This window comes from Pipra filicauda, unplaced genomic scaffold, assembly GCF_003945595.2.
Source record: "Pipra filicauda isolate LSUMZ 115617 unplaced genomic scaffold, ASM394559v2 scaffold345_size814242_pilon, whole genome shotgun sequence".
Lineage (NCBI taxonomy): Eukaryota > Metazoa > Chordata > Aves > Passeriformes > Pipridae > Pipra > Pipra filicauda.
The window spans coordinates 93,196-116,666 of NW_024104471.1; the positions used below are offsets into that span (position 1 = coordinate 93,196).

Below are 23,471 nucleotides of genomic sequence, written 5' to 3' on the forward strand. Positions count from 1 at the left end.
CAGGATGCCCAACTGTCTTAAAGAGCATTATTACAAGGTGCTTCTGCCAGGAATTAGCACTTCCATCACTGTGCAATTGTGAAATCACTCCCTTAGAAGAACCATAGTCTCACCTCCTGCAGCTGGCTCCTTGCCAACATGTACCTAACTATGACACTAATCACTGTTCAATATTATACCATTGTAATTTAGTTTTGAGGGCACACAGCAATGCAAAGATTTGCAAAGCAAACCAAGAACAGCTACAAGTAAAATGACAAGATTTCAAAGAGCTGAACTTGCCTGTTCTGTTCTAATCACAGAGAAGGCAGTAGCTACAAACACCTTTCTCACACCAAAGCAATAACTGTTCATAAGATCAGATATCCTTGCTATAATTTGAACTTGCAGTTCTCAAGGTAGTTGAAGACATACAGGTGCTCTTGTGAACATTCTCCCAGCTTTTTGTTTCTTGGGAACATGCCTATTATGTTTACAAAAACACTTCCTGCAGACACTTTGAGATGCCAGTAGATAGAAGGATTGCCTGGACAAAATATCTTAACAATAGGGGAAGCTTATCATATTTTTATTTTTAATAATTAAAGCTATCATCTGTTAGAGAGTCACGCCCTACTGTGCTGGAATTCTTAATAAATAATACCTTAAGAATAACTAGCAAAGGGGACATTTAATCTTCTTAAAGGTTTGCCCGTGTGGTTTCTCAGTTGAAGCATTTTCACACTTAGAGCAGTCAAAGATCAGATTTTTAGAAATCCATATTTAAAAAGGGTTATATTACCTTTTTTCTATACCAAGATTCAGCCTAGATGTTTGCACATTTCTGGTTTGATGATAACACATCTAGTTCATTTATCTATCACTCACATCTTCCATCAGTCACTGAAAAGCAGGCAAATTAGTTGAACGCTTCACTTAAAAATTAAGATTATGTTACTCTGTGCTGCCTTAGACCCTTGATTTTATCTATCAGAGCATCTCAGAAGCTTTACAGGCATAAATACTCTATTATTGACTTGTTTTTTAATAACAGCCATTAACAAAATCAAAAAACACTTCCCTCAGCTTGTAATCTGGGAAACTCAAATACTTGGCAGGGTCCCCTTCTTTCCAGGGTTTCTACATGCACATAAAAATTCTCCCAACATTTTCAGTCTTGATTATTCTTTTTTTTTTTTTTACTTTAACAATTACAAGTAAAACAGACATTTTTTACCTATCTATGGATAGGTCAAGATAAACACCTTTTAGTATTTGCAGGTATTATAAGACAGCACTCCTTTCTCTTAATCATGTGACTTAAGAAATAAAAAATCTAGAACCCATTATTATCTTGACTAAACAAATAGGGACAGAAGGCAAACACGATTTTTCCCCTCTTTTCTATAATAATCAGAGGAACACACAGCAGGTATATTGTCTTTCAATGAAAATATTCTTTTAATTCTCAGAACACTTCTATCTTCCAAACACCAAAACAAAAAGCAAATCTTGTACAAGAAAAATTGCAAATAATCCTGTATGAATATTCTAGAAAAGAACATTTTAACCCAAATGCATTTTGATGCAATATAATTGAAAAGCAGAGCATGTTGATTTTGTCTATTAAAAACATCCCATACAACATGCAGGGTAATTGGAAGGCACTTGCAAGGCTTTCTGTTGGTGTAAATACAACTTAAAAGAAATAAATAGAGCACTCTTTTTAAAAATAAATAATAATATTAGATAAATTAATAATCTCCAAGTGCCAACATTTAAAATGAATGCTCATCTCTGCTGGATTTTTCAGATCTTGTATTGCCAACTGTTACTTTTAAACCAGAGAGTGTCTTTGTAAGATTTCTTTGCCTTGATGGTATGGTGCCTACAGCTACTGTGTCATGGAAGTGCTGCTTTAAATAAGAAATATGCAAGATCTCTCATGGCCTTTTTGATCTTGTAAATGTCAGACTTCAGGGCTGTTTGTTTTATCGTCCTGCAATTATAATTTATTTGAGGTTTCAATATTACTTATCAGTTAAACAACGGAAACCCGATCATAATTATGTTCTCAGCAATACTATCTCGACATTGTGTTGCTCTAACTGCTGCTTTCATTGTCTGCAAACCCACAATTCTTCCAAAATTTGTAACATCATTTGCCAGCTTCCTTAACTGGATAATAACAAATGCACCAGCTCCAAGTAATTTCAGTTCCTGCTTCCATTAGAGCCAGGGAGCATTCTAAGCAGATCTGCATGGCCTTGATTTAGTCAAGAAACGGACAATAATTATAAGAAAGCAACACTTTAAAATGAAAATTTAAGCAGACAACTTTAGAATAAAGAGGCCAAAAAGAATTTTTTAGGGTTTTTAAAAATAAAGTCAGTACACTTTTTTTTATTTAGCCTGCAGGTCAAATTTCACATATTCCCATTTCAGAATACTTTAACTTTCCATTTTGATTTAGCCCTGTAGTGAATGCTAGTCCATAAATGAGAAGACACTGCCCAAAAATAAGCACAATAGACAACGGTGTATCCCGTGTTCTTGGCAGTGTTGACCCCAAGGACAATTTCACTGCTGAGTTACCCTAAGCTCCTATTTGGCTGCTGCCCTTTCTCACCCACAAATACAACATTTCTTCCTTTCATATCTAAAAGGCCTCAAATCCTAAGGCTAAACATTGTTGTTACTTGGCCTCTCACGCCATTTCCCCAACGAATTTACAATGAAAGAAACTTTCCCCACAATTGATTGTGAAAAGCCCATAAGGAAGCTTTGATCTTATTTTTTTTCTGTGCAAAAGAAAAGAGTTACATTTCCAGAATCACCAATGATACACACAGGATCACCACTGAGGGCACAATAATTCAAATAAATCTCAACAATGTGATGTTTAAGGCACAGGATCGGGCTATCTTGGCAAATAATTCTGCAAGGTGCAGCTCCACATGCCCCCTCCTGCAGGTGGAGGAGACAGTTTAGGGCACTCTGGTGTCTCCCATTCCTTTTTCCCCCCCCACAACATCCAGCTGAAGTTCTCCAGTCACAGAATCAGTCAGGTTAAAGGGTCAACAGTGGGTCATCTGGTCCGGCCTCTGATTCTCTCCCTCCCAGGACACCACAGCTTGCTCTTGTCAGAGGATAACATGACACTAGTTCAGTTTACAAGGCAGCTTCAGAAAACAGGTGGGGAAGCAAAAAGCAATGACTTTGAGGGAAGAAGCAACAAAATTCCAGTCTTCACTCATCACCAAAAAACCCCAACCCCAATCTTAGGACAGGCTCAAACCAAGGCTGCAGTGTAAACGTACTGTCAGTAGCAGTAACACAAAACCTCCCTCCCTACTTATTGAAAGTTTTAAACTATCTTTCAGTTGAAAATTCTGACAAGGTAACAGTGAGAAAAAAGAAGCAACAGGTTTATAAAAGTGAATAGCATGATGAACGACAGAAAAATCTGTATATGGGAAAACTTCCTCCTGCCTCGAGAACTGACTGAGGCACATTGCTCCTCACTGGCAGTCCTGTGATCCAGAAACTGTACTTGTTTTGGAAACGATGGGCTTAATTCCTTTACTCTTATTCACACTGAGCAGTACTCTTCTTCTTCTAGGGATTATTTGTAAACCAAGAAGGACAAAGGAATTAGAGTCACCAGATTGCATAGCACAAAAGCCACATTTCAAAATGCGAATTGTCTGTGAGTTGATAAATGCAAACACGAGGATTTTGGCCTCAAAGTCAGTCCAGACAACAGCTTTGGCAACTATAAACTGCGTCTTTCATGTGGAAGAGAACTCTGAAAACTAAACAGCAATTTAAATGTAAAAATTAGGTATTCTACTCCAGATAAGATCTTACTAGAGGGGGGCTGGTTGACTTCTCACTATAAATTTTTTTCTGTTTAACAAAGCCAGCCAAAACCCTCTTAAGTTGCATTTTATAAAAATAAACCAGTCTGTTATCAGCATAGCAGTGCTCCCAAGACAAATTACACCACTAATCATCTTATGCCAGGAAAACTTCCTGCTGTAGACACACAATTAATCAGACCAGAAATTCTACCCAATCTGCAGTGAAAGGTATTTCATATGTGGTTACCCTCTGCAGTGTAGCTCTGGCACAGACCCACAGGGCTGTGGTAGCACCAAAACTGGAAGCAGCTGCCTTAACAGGGAGCTGTGTCTCGGATAATTAGCCCTGCTGAAACCATCTCCCTCTATGGGACATTTACTAGAAACCACTTTTGGTAGGAATAAGAGAACTGAGGGGGTTTAAAACCCTGGGTCTCACATACACAGCAGGGTTAGGGGAATAAACAACAACAAAAAAAATCCAAAACCACACAACTTATTCTCCTTTATATCTTGTTAAGGATTATTTTCCTGGTTTTTGGTTTTGGGTTTTTTTTGCCTTAGTAACTTTGACTTGGAATAATATTCAGTATACACCTTCTGAAAATTCACAGGTCTCTGAAGAATGTCCAAGGAGATTTCATTTTGTTCTCTGAGTGATCCCAAACTGTAAAAAAAACCCCCAAAAAACACAAAAAAAACCCCAAACCCCAGCGGTTTCCCCAAAGTAGATCTGCCCTCTAGCACTTAAAAAGAAGTAATTGCTCAGGTCCTTCGATTCCAGTCAAGAAACAAATCACAAAGAATGCAGAAAGTCCAAAACAAACACACATTCTAAGAGATAAGCACACACTGACTTCTCAACATACCTTGCAAGCACCCTAACAATTCTTATTCTCTGCTGTTGGCAGAATACAGAGTGATCTTTCTGTGTGACTGTTGTAACTTGCTCTGTAATTCTGTGCCAAAACCAGCAATGTGGTAATGACATTGAATAGGTAATTAGTAACTATTAGAGCAGTATACAAACTAGGGCGTAGCCGAGGTGCGAGCATCTGTCTAAGCCACCTGGAGGGATTTGGCTTCCTAACAAAGCACCAGAGACGGTGGTGCCTCTGTAAAAGTTTGTGTAAATCACTCGGACGGGCTATCAAAGGGTAAAACAAACCTGAATTTCATGTTAAATCCTAGCGCATGAAAAATGTGAAGTAGGAGAAGAATTTTATAGCTTTACTGGCCTTTAAAAAAAAAAAACCACTAACAAAGGCACACACACCAAAACACAACACCTTTGTGGATGGAGGCTCAAGGAAAAGGGGCCTGGGGTCCTCTTTCCCGCTAAGGGTTTTTTAAAATGTCAGGGATTTGAGATACTCTGTGGGCTTCCCCAGCTTCAAGTGACATGGGAGGACATAGGTAAATGTATTTGTGTGTTCCACAGGGAATACACACAGCTTTTCTTTCCTGGGTGGCAGCAGCAGCCAGCTCAGCCCCAGAGCCATCACTTTTTTTTTCCCCCCACTCCCTGCTACCAGCAGCTGCTGCAAGAACAGGAATTCCAGTTTATTCCTCCTCAATAGCTAATGGAATTGTCTCTGCTTCTCCCCCTTTCAAACAGGGAAGAGGAAGAGGGAGAGATGACAAACCCTTGTGAACATAACATTTATGTGATATTAGAAGTGGTAATTGTTATGTTCCAAGAGGACTAGTGGAATATTGGTAATTTGGTAGATGTCACCATTGTTAAAGTCGTGTAAAAAACATTGGAAAAAAAATTCCAGAGCTGGTTCATACTGGAGAATCTTTCTGTGCTTGAAATAAGTCTGGGGACATAATATTGCTCAACGAGTAACAACAAATTAAAATACATTCATTGTTCCAATCAGATGAAGACAGCCCTCAGAGTCTCAACCTTTCCCCTTCCACAAAACTAGATGCCAAATACAGATCATACAGCCTAGACTTGATTCACAGGCCTATCACTGCAGTTCTTCCACAAGCATAACCTCTGCAAGTGCATTAGAATAAGATCAAGTAAACTGGAAATTCAGGCCTTCCCAGTTGTAGCCAAAAGGTACAAGGATTCAAAGGTCACCAAAAAAATCGAGTAGAGAGCTTCACATGGATGTGATACAAGGGGAGGTCAGCCCTCCAGAAAGCAGGGTTGTTTGCAAAGCCTGACAGTGAGGTTACTGGTTATGGAGTAAATAAAGCTGTAATACCCACACAGAGGTCCCCAGGTTTTAGCTACCACTGCAAAGAGAAACACTCAAAATGCTAAGTTATCACACATATGGAAAGCTGAAGAGATTGAAGGGGGATAACAGTCTGAGCAGGTGAAATTTCTACAGATTCATAGTTCTGTGACACATGAACAAAACACTGGAGAATTCTCTAAAACAAACTCAGGACTCGTTACTCCATATAAACTGTGTAGCACTGCTATTTCCTGCACCACAGATTTTAGAGTTTGTTTTGAAGTCTTTGGAGCCCAGAGGTTATTCTAAAACATACCTGAACAATCACAGCTCTACTACAGACCAAATACTGGCTTCTCACAAGTTATGTTTTAATATAGTCCAAGCAATTACTCCAAAGAGTATCTAATACAGACAGACCTGAAGAGGCCACTCTGTCCATTAACAGTTAACTCAGCAACATGTCTGTGCTTGTACCTGAGTTACCACAGCCTGGAGCAGAGAGCCATTTCAATAGAGCAAAGTGAACTACACCAACAGTTACTAAGGACTAGCTCTGAAACAGTTCAGCACTTCCCAGAGATATTGAACAGCTTCAGGTCTTCTCAAGGGCAGACAGAACTGAGAACATTACATAGACATGAAGACTTAAATACATGTACTTAAGATATGAAAAGTATCTGCTTATCAACTCATACCCAGAAAAAGTAAAATCCTACTGCTTTTAGCTATTTCTAGCTACCTTTTTGACCTACTAACTAGAGAAAGAGGCAAAAGCACAGTCAAAATGTCCTTACCTTAAGAGCTCTGCTGTGATGCTGTGTCTATAAACTCCAATAAAAGTCTGTATTTCTAGCACAGCTACTGCACAGACAAACACTAGCCCTGATTCCCACCTGGGCTGAAGAAGTTTCCCCTGGCTGCCCACCTGCTCTGCATTGAGAATCAGCTGTAATTATTTGCCCCAGCTGTGAGGGCAAGAGAGGGGCTTTCCCTGATCTGTGCTGGGGAGTCATAAGGGCCTAGAGCTGGAAGAAAAGATTGGGAGGAACAGTAGAAATGGTGCTACTGGGTTGTCTGGTTACTGGATTGCCTGCACTAAAAACAAAGAGCCTTTGGTAACAGCTGTGTTAAAGTCTGTAAAGTGTGAGATGCAATACCTGAAAATGTATTGGTAGCACTGCCAGAACTACAGTTACTGTAAATCTGCTGTGGTTGTTAAATGGTCAGTGAATATCTCTTATACGAGGTTTCCTAAAAAAAAGAGAGGAGCATAATTAGTGACAGTAAAATTACTGGTTGTGGAAAAGCAAATAGGGCAGGTCTGAGCTATTGGCAGGATAATCTACTAAAGGGAAACATCCTTTGCTATATCAGAGCTTAAAACAGGTGAAAAATAAACCAAAACTTTTCTCTAAAAAGTAAATAATATTAATCAACTTCTGATTTTCAAATAACAGTAGCCCCTTGTACAGACTATGTGCTTATTAACCATGATAGACGGAAAAGAGTCAAAACACTGTCAGTTTGACAAGAAAGTTTCAGAAATGCCAACAGTGAAACAAGTAGATACATCCAGCCTACATCCTACTCATTATAGGTATATCTCAGTCTGCCAGAACAAACTGATGGCTTCTGGAGATCAGTCTGAATGAGGTATTACAATGTTGGATAACCACTTGAGCTGCTTGTGGCACCAATTACAAAATCTTAGTTACCCGTAATGGGTAGAGAGACTTTTACAGAAATATCCTGAATCAGAATGTCAGAAAAAAGTGACTCTCAGAATACTAACAATTTCCAGGTCACTGTTCTTTATGCAAGTTCCTTCTTCAGTCCAGCTGAGAGAAAAACAAGCAACACAAACCAGGTTTGGGAGTGCAGCAAGGTGAAGGGATTGTCTGACTCCAAAAGCCAGCGCAACGCTTTTATTCTGTGCCAAATCCTCAGGGGCCTCTTTAAAATTCATCAACAGACAAAAAGCTACAAAAACAAGGGGGACATGAGTTCACACTAAAAAAACCCCACACCTCTCTCTGCTATCTCCACAGAGGTATTTTCTTCTTGCTGCCAAATGTGTTATCGTTCAAGATAACCACACAGCATTCAGGGTACTGCAACACCTCAGCAAGAAGCAAGCGTGCATTTGCCTCACAGACAGCTCCCTTGGCACATTTCAATAGGGTTGTGGAGCTTAATGAGCTGCAAAGAGATATCATCAGGGCCACACGAAGAATCTCAAAGCCTTGAACTGAAGTTTAAATACCAACTAGCATAAAGCAGTCCTCTGCTCTCTGCAAGTTTCTGTGGGAAAGTTTTGCTGTTTAAGGGAAAGACTGTTTTAAAAATGGTTATTGGAGAGCCTACACAGAAGGCAGTGGCCAAAGTTTGTTTTGCTCTCTTCTAACTCATAGAGCTCAGCAATACTGACTGAGCATACAGGCAGGCTGAGGACCACAGTCAACCTTGCTGTTAGTGATGATAGGAACTAAAGGATAAGTAGAAATATCACCAAAATCCCCTTCTTCCCTTCTTGTAAGTGAGGCTCACTTTATTTTAAAGTTCCAAAGATGCAGCTGAATTTTTCTACAAGGGCATTATTTCAGTTCATAGGCAGCTTTCCATCACAGCATGTTTTACATAAAGACATCAGCTTTTTTTTTTTCCTACCAGAAAAAGACAAAAGAGTACAAAATTATTCTGATTACACAATGTAATAAGTCAGTAGGCCAGACAGCTTAAGCCAATTTTCCAGGGCTGCACAAAACACCATCAGAGCCAGGATCAGAACATGAGTCCTATTTTTGTTTCCTGCCCTATCTGAAAGGTTTGCTTCCTACAATATTAATAAGAAATGCCAGTTACAAAACACATTATCCTCTTTGGCAGATGGCAGATGTACAGGGATCCTTCTCTAACCAGCTGTGATGTAAAAACAGGACGTCTGTTTGAAACATCTTCAATGTTGCTTCAGATGGGCATTATACTTCTTCAACAGTCCAGAAATGTTTGGGAAAACATTATACTTGATTTCTGAGCACACTGGCAGGTATAAAATGAGGTGTTTCAATAGTCTGTTGATGTGTAAGACCTACAGGCATTTTCCAAAGGCAAGGTAGCTGGGATCCCATATGGTACAGCCTTTACAAGACACAAAAGCTTCTGCCAAAACACACTGATCTAATGGAACAACAGCAGATAAGCCATGACACCTATTACAAACCTCTGAGAAAAATAAACTGTGATCCTGTTTTTTCCTAATTGCTTTTAGTCCACGGAGTGTTGCTCTCTGCTAGGAAAAGAAATCTGTGCCAATTCAGCTACCATTCAGAAAATCTCCCCATGCATTAAGACTATAATACTAGGTTTTTTTATTATTTCCCATGCTCCAGAGCCATGACACATGGAAAGCAAATGGTTTAGCATACACTAAGGATAACATGCTTAGACAGTGTCAAGTAAGATCACAAGGAAGCAACCTCTCCTTCTTTTAATGTGGCTCTGAGTAAAGCCCAGAAGATTTTTCTCTCCTCTTCAACAGGAAAATATCTTCTTACTTGGTGCTGCCCACATACTCAAGGACTGGAATTACCAGGAGTGAAGGGATTCAGGAGACATAAGGCCCCTGATGTTTTTGACTCATGCTGTGTGTACAAAAAATCACCTGCTAGGGAATACCTGTACCCTGCTCTGCCTTTCTCCTGCCCACTCCTTTTGAAAGGTTCTTCCTACCCCTACTCTTTTTCTGTCAGGCATATTTTAAAATGGAAAAAATTGTCATTCCTAATTAAATTAATAAGACTTAAATGGAAATGCAGTCAGAGAAGTGTTCCTATAAAAGTAGCACATTCCTATCATAAACTTCTGCTCTCTGTGCATTTAGTGTCATCTGTTTACCTGGCTGCTTTGTCTCATGTATCACTAACTGAACTGTTAATTAGTGTCCCAGGTCTGCAAGCAGTGTGAAGCAATTTCTGCAACTGGTACCTACAGTCTGTCTGATGTATCTTTACTACTGAGGGTTGCACAACCTTGACTCCAAGTAAGCAGAACAGGTTTGGCAGATAAAGAACTTTTATGTGAAAATTGTAATCTGAAATCAACATGCTGCACTGATAGAGGGCCTTTAAAAATGTCACTTTTCTGAAATAGAATCTAGGCTACCACACATATTCAAAATGAAAAGGAATGGTTCACTGGGAACCTATCCTGGAACAAGGCCACGAGTCACAAAAGTACTGCAGAAAGTTTATGCATGCAAGTAAGCCACAACATATCAGCTGTCTGTTGTTTCTATTGCCTGACCAACATAATAATTATACACAAGAGCACAAATTGAGGGGCTTTTAGCAGGTGTTCGTGGAACTACTTTACTTGCTATCTCCTCTGAAGTATTTAAAACCTAATGTAAACTTATGAGCCGAATTATGAATTTTGCCTTAAGATTTAGAGGAACACACAATGGTTTTACTGGTTTCACATGCTTTTTCAGAATGTCAAGAATGCATAGCAACAGCTATCCTGTAATCTATTAGTATTTCCTTTAAAAGCTAATTGATTCATATCTTGGAAAACATTTATAGACTATAAACTACATGACAGTTAGAAGTTATTAAACACCAGAGTAGATGTGTCCTTCTCAAGATGTACGACTGCAAATCAGATCTCACTTGCTGTCCTGTGTCTAACACAGCTGAAAAGTGCACGATATAATCACATGTTTTAGAGTAAAACACAGCATACAACTGCTCCTATCCACAGCAGCAGCAGATGACTTATTGTTGACTGAAATGAAACACAGTCCAGGTCATATTGCCCTTCCATGAACAATGTGCTGCCCAAAAATAACGTTTCATTTTGGTTTCAAATTTCTCACCTTTCAACTCAATAATTTAAGATGAGGCACAAGTCAATGTGATCAAAGAAAGAAGGGAAGAAAAGGGGTGGTTGGCTATGGCATATTGGCCAGAAATTTTCAGGGGGGGAAGAAATAAGGGAGATTGGCTGGCAATGGGCAAGGAGCTAGGAGCAAGAATATGTTCCTGATGATAGGAAGACAGATGGACATAAAGACAGACAAAACATTAAGACAAAGAGAAGGGAGCAGGAAAGGGATGAGTGAGGCACAGAAGCTGAAAAGAAGCGAAAAAGTGTGAGAAAATCAGTGCAGTAAAATAAAATGACCTTTACTATTGTTCTGGCTAATTATTGCAGGCTCCAGTGTTTAATCATAAAAGATGACCAGAAGAACTAAATACTTAAGGGTAGAACAACAGTACCAGCTGCAGAAATGTTTCACAAACAATTTCAAATGAATACAAATTGAGGCATTTCCTCAAAGCGATATTTACATTCATAAACATGCATGTGTCTACATGGTTTCTTTGCTCCTCTAGCAGCTACAAACAGCATCATAGTTCAAAAATTCACTTTTCTGGCACGCAAAAAGTTCATGTTTCAACACGTAGAATTCCAACTTTCAGAAAACAAATTTATGATTAATCTGAAAATACATGCCCAAGATATACATCTATATTAAATCAACTATGCTTATATCAGAAAGATTTACCTTAACAATTTAATTAAGATGCTGATTTATAAGGAATTTCCCCCAAATCATTCACTAGGAATGAAAAACATCCAAAGTAGTAGTTTCTGTTCACATAGACTTCTGAGATCATTACACTAATCATTCCCCTGAGAAGGGGAATAACTACTCACTACATCAAATGTAATTTTTTCTATGTAACTAATGGTAGAACATACCTTTGACTTTATGCTTTTCTTTTCTATGTGTACCTGTATTTCACATGGGCTTCTATTTAAACTACAAAATCATCCAGGCCCATCTAACTATTTGTATATTCGTCAGTTTGTTTAGAAAAATGCAGAAGACAGGCGTGTTTCTTCCTCCATGATTAGAAAGAAGTAGAATATGTTGAGACATTACCCTGCCTGAGCAGCATATAGAACAACAGGCACACCAGAATGTTACCTAATAAACAAGGTCGTTCAAAGATACAAGGAGTCAGAAATGTTTCTAGGGTTTTCTCAGCTTCAAAATAAATGCTGCCTGATGATCTCAAGTTTCCAGTTGTCCTTGCTCTGTATGGGAAGGTCAGCCAGGTGTTGAGAGTGACAGCACAGCAGGCAGGGCAGTGACCTTGCCACAACAGTCCCCCCACTGTTCAAACAAGGACAGCAAAGCAGGACCAGGGATGGGGACAGAGCTGGGCAGGAGTCCAGACTGCCAGACAGCTCTGTACCGGTGAGGCAGGTGCCAGGCCAAGCCTGGAAGCCAAAGGCCTGGGTTTAAATGCAGCTCCTGAGTCAGTGGGCAGAGGTGAAAGGCTGGAGGCTGCAGGTGAGGCTTCTCACAGCTCTTTCTCACCACTGAGTTGCTTCCAATTCTGACAGATCAACCTCACAGCTTGACTGTTCCACAACAGCCTAAATAAAAGTTATATGGCTGTGCCACACCAGAGGTGACTTCAAACACAGACATCTAAATGCTTCATTTAGATTCTTGATTTAGATGCAGAAGAGGCTGCAGAGGAAAATCACAGAGAGAGATGGTTTCTGACCCACCGGGGCAATCTGTGTCTGTCAGTGCCCTGACAGCAGCAAAGCTCTGAGTGTAACCTGGGGGCAGCAGACCTTGGAAGGGCCCAACAGCTGAAGACTTGTGTATCTAGTTCAGCAAATCTCTGTGAGACAGTTTAAGGGACAGAAACAGAAGAGAAGGAAGTTCAAGATCCGCTATGATTTGTTCTTCTTCTGTGATAGACGCTCAAAGTAATGAAACCAAAATACAATCACTAACTGGATTTCGTTTACCCTGGGTCCCAAATACCAAACTGCTCCACTTGTAACCCTTTTATTCCTGCACTCTACGCAGTAACACGATCAAGAATAATGCCCCATCTCTGTACATAAACAGCAGTTTATATGTGTCCCCAACAGAAGCATTTTCTCCCTCAGACATATTTTGCTCCTCTTTTTTTTTCTCACGGATTAGCTTTTAAAACCAATGAACACTAATACTTTGTACTTAACCTTCAAAGCTTCTCAAAAACTTCAACTCTAAAGGAAGTTCCAGCATGGTATTATACCCCTTTCACCAATCAGGAAGTCAAAAAAGTAAGTCCACAGATTTTATGTTCACTGAACAGATGAAAAAAAACCCCTGATCCTAGTCTTCTGCCTAAATTCTCAATAAATTCAAAATTTATTTAGATCGAGATTCTCAAAAATCTAAAAGGAAATAATACAGTAGGAAATGCCTAATCATTGCCAGTTATGTCACTGAACATCACTGGGCACCCTCCACTTCCAGTGCTAGTTTTAATAAAACTGCAACTAGGCATTTAGTTTCACTAAAAATCTGTTTAGTGTTATCTTTAGTAATTTTTAGAGGAATTAGGAAGTCAGTAATATAGCCCTAATCAGGATTCAAATTATTGCCTGTCAAATTTTTGAGTTATTTTGCAGGCAGAGAGCTGTCCTGGACTGCCTGTAGTGCCTTTCAGATGTGCACTAGAGCACTGAATATTGGCACAGTGCAATAAGTTGTATTTTATCTTTTCTCCCTTCATGGAAAGATATCAGACTTTGCTAACACCAGCCTCAGTGATAGACAGGAAATAATGTTTTTTGAAATGGAATGAAGATGCACATAACATAACATTCATCTAAGGATTCTTCCAGCTTGTTCTTTGACATGATGGTAACTTTTTCCCAAATCAGACTTGTAAACCCAGGATATTCATATAGAATCAACAACTTCTAAAATGGGTATATCTCTCTCATATTTATCATAAAAGTATAAAAACTTGTCTACTTGCAGTGGTAAAGCATATAAAATTGAAGAAAAAATTATATTCTCAGCTCTCTTCTAATACCTCATCTTGGCAGAAGTAGCTTGAACAGATAGAGAATGTTAAACAGTGAATTAGTCTTTAATTCCAGAAAAAAAAAGTGCTGGATCACCCAATATCACAACAAAAAAATGCAAAGAAGTTTAAAGTTATTCTTTCTGTTAAAGATTTCAGTTGTTAAAAGACATTTTAGGGATTTAATGGTTCAGCCAGCCATCTACAGTAGATTGGAATTCAAGCCATGCTTTATGATTCCATGCTTTGGAAAGGATGAAAAGTCCTCATAATGGGGCAAACAAAAAAAGAAATAATAAACCCCCAAATTAATATGCAGACTTATGAGGATAAGAAAAAAATACTTAAGTGAGTGAAAATCAATAGGAAGAGAAGAGGTAAGGAGCATCAAAAGTTTGATACTTTTGAATATATATACTCTCTTTTGATTTACTCTCTTATGAGAGAAATTACCATATTTTATTGATTTCAAATATGTTTTAAAAGATCAACAGAAAGAAATCTATACCAGTATTTTCACTTACGGTCTCTATAATGCAGTAGTTAGTTACAATGCAGAAATCAAGTTACAAAAAGCAACTAAAATTATAATGTTGATGTGTTTAAAGTACTTATTTTTTAATAAAATTAGCTCCAGCCAGTCCTACTACAAAATTGTTATAGAAGTTCCAGTTGAAATAATCAACTGTCAAGCAAAATGAGCTTTAAAACTCCAGGAGTATGAAGAAAGAACATTTTCACTACTTGTAGATACCTTACATTGCAAAAAAAGTTCCAAGGAAGGTGTTTAGTGTACTTTGTTCTAAATAAGGTACAATTTGGTGCACTTTTATGTGCTGGAATACAGTCACACATTTGGCAGATATTGCATAAGATTTCCTAAGCTAATATAATGTTTCCAGCTCCTGATAGCCAGGATAATTTTATTATTCTGTTGGTTCAACCTGCTATGTTTCAAAAAATGTTGCTGGCTATTCCTAGTCTCCTTTAACTCTCAGGTGCTCAGAAAGACAGGATAGCAAACAATATTATTAGTAAATATTTTAATATTACAAATATGCCACACTGGCTTACAGGACACCTGCAACCAGTTTGGAGCCCAGTGAAAGGACAAGCCATCATGGGCTAAAAGACATAGAAACATTGCAACTTTACACTTTCTCTAAACTTCTTAGGTGACAAGTGTGAATAAAAATGAAGACATCTGTATTTTTATCCTCTGTTCCCCTTCCCAAAATAATTGTTTTCCTGGTATACACGTTTCTCCCAGTGGACAAAATTTTCTGCTAGCTTCTATTTAACTCTTATTTCATCCAATACTTACTCTGCATCTTAATATCCACTGCATAAAGTGCACTTGTATCATTAAATGTATCGAACATAATGGCTTTACAAATACTCAAGGAAAAGATTAAAAACTTACTGAGCTTTTTAACAGGGTTTTCTAAAAAAGCAGATTATGCACAGAAAGCCTCTCACCAGGGAACCCAGAAGAGGCCCCTGTGGTGTTTCCACACCCAGTCAATTAAAGGATTACTACTATTAAAAAACAAGTCTTTCTTTGGGACTATAGATTTAAGCGCATTATCTGAAATTGGTAGGGATCATCTTTGCTTGTAAAATGCCAGTAGGCTTACTGACATCAAATTTTGAGCTAGGTATCTTGGAGGTCAGCATAAAAATTCTGAGAGGCTTCCACAGTAAGACAGAACAGATCTTATACCAGCTTCTATTAGTGCAGAATTGTAATTCCTATATTTTGAGTTGTTTTTTTTGACAGGACCATTTATCAGCAAACCCCTTCCATTTTCTCTCCAGTGGCTAAGAACTTGTGTCCAAACTGGATCTCATTTCTTGTGCCTAAGGCAATTGTTCCTAAAGAAAAGGATTCATTTGGCTATCAAAACTATGTGTGCACAGCACAATATACTTTTTTTTTTTCAGTTTTAATTTGAAATTGATTCAATGCTGATACTAATTAAATGTCAATAAGGTGTTTGCTGTTTTTATATTATGGAGTGCTGTAACTGCTTTGGTAGCTAAAGGCCAATAGGTTGATGAAAATAAATCAGGCATGTTAAGAACAGAAGAAATACTATGGGTATTACACAGGCATAGTTGTTGTCATCACTGAGGACTGGAAAAAGGCAGAAAGTAGGTGACTATAATAGGACAGACTTTTATATAGAAAAATGTAAAAGACAAATAACAGAGATACATGCATTTATGTACTTCAGGCTCAGCCTCTGACCTTCATGACATCACCCAATCCACAATAACTCTTTGGCTCATAGATTGGCCAAGCACAAACCAAAATTGCTATGAAAGAGGGTGCAATGTCTGTATACAGCCACCTCTGGATTAAGGCTTTAGGGCTCTTGCAAACTTAATTTACTGAAGATGTATTGCAAAAGGTGACAAATATGGTTGGCATTTGGCCATTAACTATCTACCATTCATTATTTCCTCACAAAGGTCAGAACTTAGGCTTTGTACCTAAAACCAGCTTCAAGCAAAACATCTGGGGGGGCAAAAGCTTCAGGGACTAGTTCTGCAAGCTTTTTCTGAATGCCTGAGTCCTGCACTGCCTCTTGGTTTCACAAACTTGAGTGGAGACACTCAGCAATAGTTTGTCCTAAAGACACTCCCATGGCATCAAGAAGGTACGAGGAAAGCAAAACAAAACAAACTAAAATAAAGGGATACCCTTTGGCCAAAGAAATCAAGCTTCAAGCACTACTCATGCAACATACCTCTCTCTCTGTTAAATGTGGCAAGTAGCTGACAGGATCAAAAGTAGCTGTGGTCTGGATGTGCCTGCATTTTGAAAAGAAAAGAAAAAAAAAGGGAGCAGATGGATGAAACAAAGTATTTAAGCAGCTTACTTGGCCGTAATACTAAATTTTTTCACTGGACCAGCAAATACTGGATTAGTTATGAGTCCTGCCATGGCAGGTGGCACCTATAGTTCTGGCAATCATAGAAAGCATTTAACTGTACCTAAAAAGTTTAGATAAAATAAAGAAGCCAGTTACAAAGGCTGGGACATAGCCATCTTTGAAGTGATATTACTACAGAAGTTTAAAAAAAATGGGATAAATGTCTGCTTAACATTACTAAAAAATAGAATGCTGTGATCAGAAAGGTGCTGATTTTATATACAGAGATTAAATGTATATCTCAATATTTATTATTATACTTAAATTCCTTGTAGAATATATTTTGTCTGCCTTTATCCCATAGCAGGGTCATTCTACTTGTGTTTTTTAAGTCCTTTTATCTTAATTAGAGAATATAGAACTACACAGCAAGCTCTTCTCCACAGAAATACACAATGTTAATGTAAGCTAAGCAGTTAAAGTTCTATAGTAAAGTTCACTGAAAAGAAGGGGATATAAAGCAAGTAAGAGGTGGGATTTAAAATACTTCAATGACACACATAGTCTGAATACCTTTAATTTTCCTGATCAGCTCCAGACAGACAAGATCTAAAAACATTCAGGAGAGTTACTGGTCCTGATCATGCTGAACAGAACTGCTCATGCAAAATACACAGAATCAAAGATTTATCTGAGAAAATCTCAAACCTTTCTAATAGGGCAATTTTGGAAGTTTTTCATCTACAAACTGAACTGTCATTTACATGACTTATCAATGTGCACAGGCAAAGCTCAGCATTTCAGAAAGCACCTGCAATACCATACTACTACCTTCACCTAATCTAAGTGAAGTCCTGAACAAATGTCTCTGGTTTTCTCAGTAGCTTTATTTGTGCAGCCAGAGTAACAAAGCAAGTCATGATGATATCCCATGATATTAATCTTGAGCAGGCCATGTGAAGCACTCTAATCACCACTCAACCTTGCTTCCTAATTAGTTCTCTATGAAGTTATTCATATGCAATCTGTTTTTCTTTGGCAAGGGATTGTTTACAACAACCTCAAAACTTACCTGTAAAAATATTGATAAAATAAACTTTATCTTCTTCTGTTAGAACAAAATTGACTGAGAATCAGCTTTTAGTGGAAAACAGTCTCCAGTTAAACAATACAAGAGCTACCATTGCTCCATCACATGAAACTTTATGCCATGAACAATAACATAACCACTGGGACAAAATTTTCCTTAGTGCATATGGTCACTGCTGACTTTTGGAAATCAGGTAAGATGCCTCAGGGTAAAAAGGACATTTCCCATCTCATTACTTCAAGCATTTTCAGAAATAAAGGGGAATGCAATGTCACCATCTAGAAAGAAAGAATGTGTTTATAAAGTTTTATTTAACTGACCTACAAGCATTGTTTTCCACTGCTTTTATCCAATTGGCTCATGTTCCTGGCAAAAATGCAATCTAAAACGATTTCTAACTTCTCTACTTCATCCTCTGCAAAGTATAGTACCCACTTCATCTGAAAAATTAGCTTATCATTAGATCTGTGGCAATTTCCCTCACAGATGGTCTTTCTTTATCTTTTCAATTCCTTAATTGGATCTTTATTTTGCAGCGATCAAGCTTAATAAAGGTCCATTTCACAAGATATCCTTCTTACAGTTATCACATTGTCTACAAATGTAGTTTTCAATTCCAAACATTCTTTAAGGAATGTTTCTTTAAATATGCTAAATTTATACCTAAACACTTTCTAATTCAGTTTTGCATAGTCTCAGAATACAATAAAAACTTTGCAGACTGTTTTTGTTAATAATTACACAAATGGGAATGTTTATAGACAGCCTTTATCTCACCATTTTTGCCAAGTTTTCCTTACTATTTACTTTTCATACTAATTCTTCATCCAATACTTATCTGCACATTTCAATTTCAAATTAATTTTCCTATAGACCTCTGCACAATTAGAAGTTATCAGAAATCAGTGACATATAGTAATGTTATACACTTGCAAATTAAACACATCAAAATTTATTCTGCTAGAGTAGTGATTAACCATATTACAAAATTAGTTTCTATGATTATTTTCTCCAGACTAAACAGAAATCTCAACTAAATTGCTTAAGAGAAGTTCAATACAATTCACTCTTCAAAATTATATCAGAAGGGAAAGTCAAGGTTTACTGCATCTGGGAAATAATTTCTTGGATTATGCTAACATTGATTAGAAAGAGAAATAAGTATTTGGGAATCACAGAATCACAGAATGCATAAATTTGGAAGGAACCCCAGAGGGTCACCTGGTCCAATCTCCCTGCTCAAACAGGATAAAAACTAAAAGAAACAGAATCTAGGAAGTTGCCATCACCCTATTCGGGAAATTTACTTGGAGTACTTCAATACATTGTTATTTTTTGGTAGTATATGTGCTTCTAACAAAAATACTGCTGTTTCCTGTAATAATGTAATCTCCTTCATGATCCCCAAGAGCCCACAGTGTCCTTCTCCCAGCTTGTGATGAAGATAATAAGAAATTTTTCATAGCATTCTAGGGCTGCAAACTACTTCCTTCCAGAAGCCTCCCATATTATCATTTCCAAAGCTGTGTAACCTACTAAGTTCTAATAGGATTAACTTGGTATCAACTGTAACATGAACTAATGGACATGTAATGAAGTAGCTCAAAGCCACTGTGATACATAAGTAGATAACTGGATAAGTTTCCCTTCCAATTGCTCATCACCCAAACATTTTGCTTTTTTCTAAATTGTTTGATTTCACAGACAAACAGAAACTGGGGAGAGGAACCTAGAAATTTGTGAAGTCTGAAAATTACGTAAAAACAATACAACCTGCTTATACTTCTTTGGAAATTCTATTAGTTGACTATCCTAGCCATTACACACTTCTAGATCATTGAAAATATGACCCTAATTCTCATTCTCAGATGAGATTTACGCCAGATTCCTCAAAAGAAGGGCTTCAGTATTGCTCTATTGAATACTGCAATGCCTGCCTGTGTGTGCAATGCAATGGAAAGTGTCCTGCAATGGAATGGGAATCAGCACTTGGACCTGCACCAAAATCTTGGGCGAGGCAAAGCACCTCACAAAGACAGATAGATGATATTCAGGGAATTTTGGGTGTCTGTTGTTTTTAAGCTGTTAGTAGAGCAGTAGTTTTGAGAATCTCAGAGGAATCTAAAATTAGCCTAAAGTATCTAAATAATAATTAAATTCTTATGCTATGCTAGCATGCATATGGAGAAATACCATAACCATATCTGAAAAAAACCTTATTACTCCTACACACACACAAAAATACTACTATCAACTCACCATCAAGAAAAATCACATTAGATGGACTGATAGGGAGGAGACAACATTCAGTCACAACATTCTCCTCGTGAGCTTTAGTATATAATATTGTAATGGATAAGTTTTACTTAGGGCATGTGACTACAGTGTCTTTAATAAGAGTCATGTTTAGTGCTGGTTGAACTTAGTGCCGTTTAGTGGTAGCCAAGAATTCTCACAAGCTTTGTAAAATCAAGTTAGGACTGTTATTATATAGTCAAACTGCAGCAGAATTTAGAGATCCCAATTAAGAAGGAATGAAATAGCACTTGGGATTTTTAGTTAATACCGTGCATTAAATAGGATAGGGGGAAATTTGAAGGTACTTGCTGGAGACACTTAAAAGGGGAATAAAGACTGGCACAGAAGATGCCATACAGTCAGCAGTGCAAGCAAATAAGAGATGGTAAGGTGCGGCCTAAAAAGTTAAAGAAAATAATCCCACAGTACAAGAGGCAGAACAATGGAACATCAAAACAACAAGAAGAGAAATATTTTAAGAGATACACATGTTGCAAGCCAGTATTTGTTGAGACTAGAAGGAGGATGACTGGAGTTGTCAAGACATGAAATGATAAGGGCCCGAGCGAGAGTTCTGGTCATGTGAATGGAAAACAAAGGCTGAATCAGACCGAGATTGAGCAGGAAGAAGTAAATCTACCCTGTTAGCTGTAAGAAAAAAAGAAAAATTAAAAGGCAATGAAGTCTGGTGTGAGATAACATGTATGATCACGTATTCCTGATATCATGGCATTTAAGGTAACAACATCATAGATTGAGTTCTCATTTGATTGGTAGTTTCAGCTTCTTAACCAGATATCTTTGGCAAAGCCAGGCTGAGAATACAAATGACGTGTTGGAAGGAGGCTTTGCAGCTGGTGCTGCAGGCACAAGACATATCTCCTCAAGTGTTTCCTAAGAAAGGGTTTTGATGTCACAGTCCTGGTAGAAATATAGTCTTCATATTTTCCTTTTCTTTCTCTAAGTCCTTGTTGACAAAAATACGTCCACCACTATGCTGATGGAGACTTCCAGTGTTATATTGCAATCTTCATCTCGGTCCTGTGGCATGGTGTGCATTAAATCTTTTCAATCAGGTTTGTTTTCCTTCAGCAAGTACAGTTTCATATTCTATGCAACTAAAAAAAGCTTAATCCTTTTATTTAAAAAAAAAATAAAAAATTAATAGAAAAAAATTAACCTGCATTTAATTTTCTTCTTTTTGACTAGAATTCTGTGTTCAGTTCAAATGAGTGCTTTAATTTTTGACCTATTCTTAAAGTGACTCATTGTTGTCCCATTGATTACCCATCTCATAAGAACATGTTAAAACTTGGAGGAATCAAAACCTTAATGTTAAAAAACACTCACTCCAAAGGCTGTCTGCTCATTAAAGACTACACTAGCCTTCTGAAAGGAGAGATCTTTGGCACTTTCGTTAAAAATATCCCATAAAATCAGTCAACTTTTCATCGAATTGCCCTGCATTATGAAATGTGAAGGTACATCCGTGCTCTCTTGGCATCCTTATGGATTATGACCCTAAATTCAAGTTTCGAGATGACTTTCACACACAACATCATTACAGAAACTGTGCAAAGATTATATTGACTAATGTGGTAATGTGCTTGTCTTTGAAAGATTGGTGGGATAAGTTCAGCAACCACCAAGCATATTGTTGATGAGAAATTAGAGGTTGTGAAATTTTTAAAAAGATGATGAGCCCCAAACTCTTATTCATCAGCTACACCAGCTGGACAGTCAGCGATGAGATAAATTTTTTAAGCAAAAATCAGGCTGCAGCACATTCTGAGTCAAGGATTTATGGAGCAGTTGCACAATTCAGTTATACAGTAAACAAACGAGAAAACAAAAATAGAAGAAAGAAATACAGAAATCCACTTCAGCATAAACTCTTTAATTTTGATAGCGCCCAACTGGCAATGCTTTACCAGCTGGTAATTTTTAATTTTGTTATGTCTAAATGTTTTCTTCCTGGAATTAATAGGTTTATTGCTTCCACATACAAGAGAATTTTAATTTTTTTACATTTAAATGTTTTCTTCCTGAAATTAATAGGTTTAGTCTTTCCACATACAAAAATACAGTGCGTGGGATGAAAGGAAAAAGGCACAACTTAAACTAGTCAAGATTATTTTCTGCAAATTGATGTGATTTAAAAAAATCCTGAATTTTGCTCATTCCTTCAAACTGTAAACAAAAATAAAATCAAAATTTCAAACTTCCAAACAGTGGGACAGTAGGAATTTAGGAGTCACAGCATAAAACAGATCTACTGACAGTAGTTACCACCGATCAGATTGGTGTTACATGAGCGGACCAAGCTATTTTTTTTTCACTGTGAAACACAATAGAATTAACATCATGTTGAACACACAAAATCCTGTGTACCCTCATCGAATCACTAAGAGTCATGCTTCCAAGGACTGCAACATTTTCCAGTAGCTGCCTCTTACTGACAGGAACAAGTGTGTAAGCTGAGAAGCGGCTCTGACACAATTCAGATACACTGTATGAGAACAGGCATTTAATTTAATCTGCAGACAATTACTGGTAAAGCTGCTTTGTGCGTCGGGTTTAATTCATGGGCTGTGAAGTCATGAAATGGTGCTCAGCAGAGCAGAAAGGTGACCAGCATCCTGTTAAGTGAAAGCAAAGAGGCCATTTTACCTACGGCTCCATAATCTGGCTAAAGCGGGGGCCTGTGTCCCGAACAAAGGACTCTGCTTCCCAGCCACATTCCCAACTAACCGAGATCACCAGCTGTAAAGTAACTTCACACAGACAACCGTTAAGCCTCTGACTTGTGGCTTGAAGCAATTTTTTTGTCAGACTTTATCTGTGGACACAATTAGCTGTTTGCCAGAGAATTTCTTGGCACAGCTGAAAGCCTAACACTTTTCAAAACAGCATGGATTTCTACCCAGTGGGAAAGGGTGTGCAAAAACAGTTTATTGTCAGAAGCCATTAAATTAAGGATATAACTGATTGAAGAGAAAGTGTTGCTTGAAGGTATCAGGGACCCACTGGATAGGTGCCATTTCTGGGATGCTCAAAAGGGAGTTCTATCAAAATAAGAAGAGGAAATAGAACTCCTAGCCATTTACATGTACATAGCATACCATTTATCAAGGTTGCTTTAAGCCCTAAATTTGCATAATCATATGTGGCATTGAGCCATACCAGTACCTGGAAAACCTTCATGACTTTTCCCAGCTTACAGAAACAGGAAAAGGAAAAGGGGCCCCTTGATTGCAATGCATGTGTCTGGA

At 37.8% G+C, this 23,471-nt stretch overlaps 1 long non-coding RNA gene across 2 annotated transcripts in view; it reads right to left on the reverse strand.

Annotated features, from left to right (window-relative positions):
* Positions 1-7,218: 7,218 nt before the first annotated feature.
* The window catches only part of LOC113984470, a 35,285-nt gene continuing 19,032 nt past the window's right edge, over positions 7,219-23,471 (reverse strand). For both annotated transcript variants that reach the window (XR_005564649.1, XR_005564648.1), the window contains 2 exons: positions 16,686-16,749; positions 7,219-7,294 (listed from right to left, as the gene is read on the reverse strand). This is a non-coding gene — a long non-coding RNA (uncharacterized LOC113984470). The remainder of the gene's footprint in view (positions 7,295-16,685; positions 16,750-23,471) is intronic.